Source organism: Ischnura elegans, chromosome 7, assembly GCF_921293095.1.
Source record: "Ischnura elegans chromosome 7, ioIscEleg1.1, whole genome shotgun sequence".
Taxonomy (NCBI): Eukaryota; Metazoa; Arthropoda; class Insecta; order Odonata; family Coenagrionidae; genus Ischnura; species Ischnura elegans.
The window spans coordinates 7568685-7576732 of NC_060252.1; positions in this window are offsets into that span (position 1 = coordinate 7568685).

The window sequence follows — 8048 nt, forward strand, 5'->3', positions numbered from 1 at the left end:
CACAACTAATCAAAAAAGTAGGAGAAAAGGTCTTAACTCAACTGTATAAAACTATCTGCAGAGTGTACTTAAAATTAGATTTACCTAGTCACTTCCAGAAAAACATCCTCATGCCTATGCCCAAAAGGAAGAAAGCGGAGAAGTGCGAAGACTTAAGGACAAGAAGCCTGACGACAAATGCGTCGGAGAAACTGACAAGAATCATTTATAGGAGAATAGAACGAAGAAAAGAAGAAATCGTGGACGAGGACCAATTTGGATTTAAGAAAAGCAATGGCACAAGAGAAGCAATTTTGGCTTTAAGCTACTCATAAAGAAGATTATGGAGAAAAAAACAATGTGCGAAACATTTTTCGATTTATAGAGGGCATTTGAAAAAGTGGAGTGGAATTCAATGCTTATTATTCAGAAAGAAATTGGATTGCTCCACAATGATCGCAGAATTCTGCACACTTAGCATAAAAACCAAATAAATACAATGTGGATCGAACTGTGCAGAAGTACGAGTAGAAAAAGGAGTGAGACAAGGGTGCACATTGTACCCCAAAGTTTTTACTGTTTATATCGAGAACCAGCAATGAAATCAAGGTGAATGCTTTGGCAACCAATATCCACGGAGAAAAAATAAGTATGATGCGATTTACTGATGACATACCAGTCATATTTGAGACGGAGAAGGCTTTGACGAAGACTTTGAGAAATATAGAATGGATAATGGCCAAATAACAGCTCTAAATCGGCCAAAATAAGGATCAGGTATACATATGCAGCAAAAAACAGGAGGGTAGGACAAAAATTAGCCTAAGAAGGCATAAGCTTGAAGTGGCGAAAGAGTTGTTTTTTATTAGGAAGACGAATTTCCAGCGATGGACGAAAGAAGAAAGAAATCGTCAGTAGAATAGCAGGAGCAAAAGGACTTTCCACAAGAAGAACAATAATCTACTGACAGCTGATAGAAGTGAGAAAACAATTCATCAGGTGCTACAATAGAGTCTTATTCTATATGGCAGTGAGGCTTGGACTGTCAAGACAAGTTCATAGTGTGTGTTGTTACCGCATAATGGCGAAGATAAAATCTAAAAAGATAAATAGGAGTGTGAAAACCTTAATGAGAAGACGGGACAACTTAGTTGGCCCCATTATCTACATCTACATACTGTCCCGCAAGCTGCCTGAAAAGGGCCTGTGGCAGGGGATGTTAGGACACCAGCCGTCAACAGTTTAAAAGAAAATGCACTAACAAAATTACGACTGGCATTTATTAAATTAAAAACTAAAATTCATTAAATTCGAGGGAAAAACGAATTCCCATATCAATCCGCTCGGCAAAATATCTCTCTAAAATTATCGCTTCTGTCCGACCTGGAAATAAAGTTGGGTTCTAAGATGATGTTCTCCGTATCGCTCCACAAGATGTCTATTCTCAATCGTTCAAGCAATCTAAGCCTAGCACTCATCCTCCGAGTCAAGCGGTTCCTAACCTAACTTGCATGACATCTGGGTGACTCTGTCTGTTCGTCCGTAGCAGTTTTTGACGGATCGCGCAGCCTTGCTTTGTATATTATTAAGTACACGGATTAAGTCTGACTGTACCGGATCCCATACGCTCGCTGCATATTCAAGGTGCGGTCGGACGAGAGCGAAATAGCACCTGTCTTTTAATTTCTCATCCGAAAATCTTCCCACAATGCGCTATACGAAAAACAACTTCTTCAGGGCCGCAAATATTCTTTATCCCACGAGAGGTTTGATGGTATCAAAACTCGCCACATTCGTTATAATTTGATCCTACAATGGGAAGAATAATAGGTAAATTTATAGGGTTATTACTAAGTAAAATATGTGATACATCCTAAATTTGGTGGTCATCCGAAAAAAAAACTGGCGACTAGATAAAACTCTACGGTAAGAGTGTACTTTATAACGTACGTTGAGAATATCCTATTGAAAATATAGATAATGTAATTCTTCGTTAAAACTTTCGCGGGTGCTCGTCATGTTGAATTAAAACTTTTGGGCTATGTCGCCGCGTCAGATTTTGGGTGGCCCCAACGTTTCCCGACCGATGCTGGTCGCTTTCTCAAGGGAATCTGTTTCTGAATCAGATTCCCTTGAGAAAGCGACCAGCATCGGTCGGGAAACGTTGGGGCCACCCAAAATCTGACGCGGCGACATAGCCCAAAAGTTTTAATTCAACATAGATAATGTATTTTACTCCATTCTGTTAATCATCAACCACTTATTCCTCTTATTTTTGTCCTTTGAAACACAAGCATTTCTACGGCGAGTAAATAGGGGCACTACATGACGGGGCACTTTATATGGTTTTGTAGGGTACACGATATACACGATTTATAAGGTTTTCACACGTTTTTCTATTGAAGATCCATGCTGCAATGCACTTATTGCATTAAGCAAGTGATGTAGGTGTGTAAAGTAGGTCACAATCTGCAATCAACTTACATCAATTTAATCTTTCCAAATCTCCACAAACAATCTTCTTAATTTATTTCAACAATGCCTTGGCAACCTATTATATTTACAATCCGAAGTTTGACGTTAAAACAGCAATTATATTAGCCAAATTTGCGTTTGAGCCCCTACATAGACAGTTATTCTGTCATTTCCTCAGTCTGTCATCAGTGGATACCGTGCCATGATGTAACGCGCGCACGCTCCGTCACGCGTTTTCAAGCAGTCGATGAAGATTATTTTTTATACACTCAAAACTGAGCTAAAAACATTATTCATCCGCGAAAATTTCGGCGAGCACATTTTAGGCGTGAATCTTCTTATTCTAGTACTTTTAAAAAGTGTGCGTGTTCCCCATTGCTTTATATTTAAAGTTGAAATAATTAGCTGCGCATTTAAAAATGTTCGAAAAAATGTACCGTGTGACCACCTACTCGTGGAACTTGTCCATGTGAATGTACAAGAATCTGTTCAGAAAACCATTCAGAAAAATGTTCAGAATCTTGTTACATTCTAATGTACCGTGTAACCAGGCCTTTAAGATAGTTGACTTATGATGATGATAATTTTATAATCAATGCCTTATTCTTCATACATTCCGTATGTTGCATATGTAAAGTTAAAAAATATGCATTAAAAATCTTGTTTCTAGCCTAAAAAAGGGATATTAAAATTAATAACTATATACATCAACTTCCCTCTCAATTCCAAACTGGTGATATCCAAAACCAACCTGAAAAATGAATTCAACGTTTGGAAAACCATACGGTAAAAAAAAGGGTCATTCAAAGAGATAAAGTATGAAGATACCGCTCTAGCTATAAATAAGGTCTACTTCTCAATCGACAACGTTGCTTTGACACCTTCAATAGAATATTCGATATGTAGCTCCTTTTGCGGGGCTGATATGAATATCCATTTTCTTAAACAGACGCATAGAAGAAGATACACATGGAAAATGCCAGGCGACAAATAATGCCGGGCATAATTGTTTCGTGTTATAATTATAATATTATATATGACTATCAAAATATTAAACAGGTGAGACTAAAAAAACCAACGCATGCTTATTGAAGGACTGTATCATGAGTCGCGGATATCTTTCTTCTCCGATACACTCATTCCTAAGATATTTCGAAGGTCATGAGCGTGTACGTTATTTCGGGTGAAATGAGGATTACTTGGATCCTTCGTTTAGCGTTTGCGTTCAGGGAGTCGGAGAGGGTATTTGGTCAGTCATCACAAATGCAGGCCTTCGCATTCGGAATAAATAGGTCAAATGGGCTGATGAGTGCGTCTTTAACGAGACAGCATATTCCACAGGCTGATGCACAAACCAGCTTGGAAAGTAAAATTTATCGTGCAAAGCCGAGAAGAACAAGAAGTAATTTAAAAACAGAGCATGTCTCAATTATAAAATGACTGCACGCCCGAGTGAGTAATACTTCACCGGATACAAGACGAAAAATTTCATGACTTGTGATTGGCGGAAATGAGGAGAATTGGAATGAACAGGTAATAGTGACAAGTAGGAAAGCGTATTTTAAGTTTTCTGCGCTCGCCGCGTGTCATGTAGTAGCAAACAATTCGTAACCCCAACAAACAATTCGTAACATATTCGTAAACCTCAAAAACTACGTCTCCATTCACACTGAAAATTAACGCAGAAGAAAAGGTTCCAATATCGATTGCGGAGAGCCCTAATCAACTGCTTTACATCATAAATTGTCCCATTAAGAATTTCATAACTATTTATCCTTGGAATTGAAAAAAAAAATAAACAACATTTTATGAAGTCCAATGTGGGAAAGCATCTACACACCGATTATTCACGGAAGGGGGAATGGACAATGACATCAGCGGAGAGATCAAGGGAAATGTAATGCTAAGAAATAAGAAAATGAGGGCTAAATCGATCAACTGAGAAATGCAGATGTCCTTTGCAGCGAAGGGAGAAGATAATCCTCATGAAAACCTTGATAAATAGACGGAACAACCTTTTGGTCATATCTTCAGACATGATGACGGCTGTCGTCATTAGCAGATAGCAAGAACGGAAAAGGAAGACTTCGAGTTAAGGACACGGAACAGGTAGAGAAGGAGGAGGAAGAGAAGAAATACGTGGGTGTGAAAAGATTAGATGACAGCAGTATTTAGAGATACGACTAATCAATTCTAAGATTTTTGACCTGTGGTGGTGATTTGGCATGGTTCATGAGCAGTGAAATCAGACGGCCAAGAGTGAAATCAGACGGCGAGGCCAATAGATTTCCAAACACAAATTTTTCTGTATGAAAACTCATTTGTCATTTAAAATTTGAAGAAAGGGATGTTGTACAGTCGGTCGTGTGTCACCATTTATAGAAGTCGCCGGATTATCTGAAGTGAAAGAGTTCAAATACCAATTTATTTCCACCTAGTCCTCAGAGCGAATTATAGTTCACACATCCACTGGAAGGAGAGATTCGTTGCTTTTCAACGCGTAATTTTCCACATTTTTCCACATTATGCACGTTAAAGCTGAAGAGTGCTTAGAAAGAGCGCCGATTATAGACTACCTACAGTTTAATGAAAGATTATTGATGTTGAAGATAGGTTGGAGTTGAAGAAAATCTACTTACTCCCGGTGATAGCAATGCTATCATGATCGAAGGTCAAGCTTAGAGAATATCCGTGAAACCGGGATGATTAAACAAAAACAAAAGACTAGCACAGAACACAAACTATTGCTTGCAAACACAACATTTAAAAATCACAGCCAAAGCAGATAGACAAAATAATACCAGTTGATATGGGATGATTATAAATTAATTAAATTCTGGCCGAATCGAGATTGATTTACAAGGAAAAGGACGGCAAAAGGGCATATTCCGATAGTGGGCTATTACTTAATAGCGATGCAATGTCACCTGAAATTAATATCTGAAGAAAGTGATGAATATGTTATTGGTTATATGGCATGAAGAAATATTAAAAGAATGTCGGTATGAAGTGTAATTTAAGGAGGCAGAGTAAAAAAGATGATCGGATGTGATCGATAAATCATAGGAAGAGAGAATAATATCAGCAGTAGGCGAGTAAAGTAGATAAAGAAAACACTACTGCTGCACAAGAATACGAAATGAGGATTGCGAAATGATGATTAATGCGAATGAGGAGCGAGATATGTTGTAAAGCCAGGTAGCACAGACAAATGTGGATACTTAAACTCAAAGACAAATAAAAACATCAGGCACGTGGAAAATTAGAAGCTATCGAGAGGATATTGTATAACATGTAATAATGAGCGCAAGTTAGAAAACCGCAAATGACAAACTCAGAAAATTTATGACTGAAAACAAAGGCGAAATGGATTGAATACTTGGAAAAGTTGTGCAAAGAAGGGAGAATTAGAACCACAGCAATCGAAAAGGATATCGAGTCGGATAAAAATGAAATGGGAGCCCAAATATTAAGACCAGAAACTGAAGCAACAGTAGAGTGGATCGGAATTGGATGCTTAGGATCCCGAAAGAAGCTGGGGTGATGAACAATGACTGTAGAATCACCCGCTAACTATTAAAAAGAAATCAGCAGGGGTGATAGAATTAGAACCCAGCTATGAAAACTCAAGTGTTAGGAACGGAGTGAGACAAAGTTGTGTCGTTTCACCCGTTATCTTCAAAGTCAATAACTAGAACGGCATTGATGAAATCGGAGAAAATCTATCAGGAGTCCTAATAGGATGAATAAACACTAGGAAAAACTAACAGTCTTAACCAAATTCGAAAAGATTATAGTTAAAATGGGATGGACAATGAACAATATCATCTGAAAATCACCGTCACAAATAGAAGAGCGAAGAAAAAAGACAGGAAGTCAATAATAACCTAACAATTGGGAAAAAGACACTGGAAGAATAACAAGCGCTGGAAGAAGCAATAAAGAAAAAATCTGAAGAATAGCCCAGGCGAAGAGACCTTTCCAGAAAAATTAAGGATCTACTGACTTGCAAGGGTAGGAAATTTAAGCATAAAGCAAGTAAACAAATCATCAGAACTCACAATTTGAGTATGCTTCTCTGTGGCAGTGAATCATGGAAAATGACAGCAGCGCGGAAACAGATGGTTATTCGGCTATGTGTAAGTTAAATGGATCGACCGATTGAGAAATGCGGAATTCCTCGAAAGACTTAAAGAGAAAAGAAGCCTTAAATACGAGATACACCAGTGTAACCCGAAAAATCTTGAAGTATTTATCTAGGTGGCCTGATGAAGACAATACTCGCTGGTGGAACATGTGTATGACAAGCGCGGCAAAGGAAGACCTCGGTCATCGTACTTAAGGAAACAAAAAAGAAGGGTATAATATAAAATCTGAGAGATTCCATCGGTCTCCACGTGATATCATTTAATGTTTTCTATTCCATCACTAAAAATTTACGGAGATAAAACGTAAAGTTCTAACATTTTTAATTACTCAAGGTTTCTTCCATAATCACGCAGTATCATACGAGTTAATCAGCTGACTATCCGTCATGTGAAACACTACTAAAAAATAGTAAATGATGGAATATAGTTCACTTAAAGATGTTATAACACAGAATAAGTTATTGTTGTGAAGGATTAAGGTTACATGTAGCTAGTAAGAGACGAAGAGAAACAGAAGACCAATGCATGGGAATATTTAAAGGCCTATCAAAAAATTTTCATGAAGTGAGTAATATTGACTCACCATATTTCTTCAGTCCTCCTCTTCTTAGCGCCCTCAACGCAATTCCCCATTAAACCCCACCTTTCTCACGGAATTGACCCGCTACCCCAATATTACTTGTGCACCGGAAAAGAAAAAAGTTAACATTAATGGCTGGCAACAATCAATCATTGAAAGTTAATAGATAATATGAAGAATAACGTAAGGATGATGGTGAAAGTAAAGGCTAAATCTTAATTGATACGATAACCATATTTTTCTTACTTAAAAATTATATGACCAATTATAGGAGAGCAGTTTCGGATTGGCAGTTATATATATCTTAACGAAATAGTCGATTGCAAATTCCTAGACTTAAATATGCAGCAATGTATAAAATGCCTTTAAAAACTATAAATAAATTCGTGGAATAACAATTACCAATGAGAGAGAATATTTAAAGGGCGAACAGGAGGTAATGACGAGCAGCTGAACCAATCACGGATAGGAGTTTCATTTTGAAATTTCAGGTTCTCTCATAATTATTAACGAAGCAATGCATTCCTCCACGTTTACTGTTAATACCTCATATTTATAGACACGGCGATGGAATTAATCTGTTTGACCTTGATGAAAAAATAATATTACAAACTAACGGAGTACTGGAAGTAAGGTACCGGATGGGCATAAGTGTGATAATTCCTGAATTCACACCGATATCTTTGATATTCTAAGAAACGCGATGAATATAAAGATGAAACTAACCACAGGTTACTTACCCATTTCAAATGCCGACCCTTTGTAACGGAACGTAATTTACAGAAGTTAAATCTATTACACTCGGAAACGAATTGATAAGTACTTAATCAAGGGGATTAAACATGTTGAATAGCGAGTATTCATCA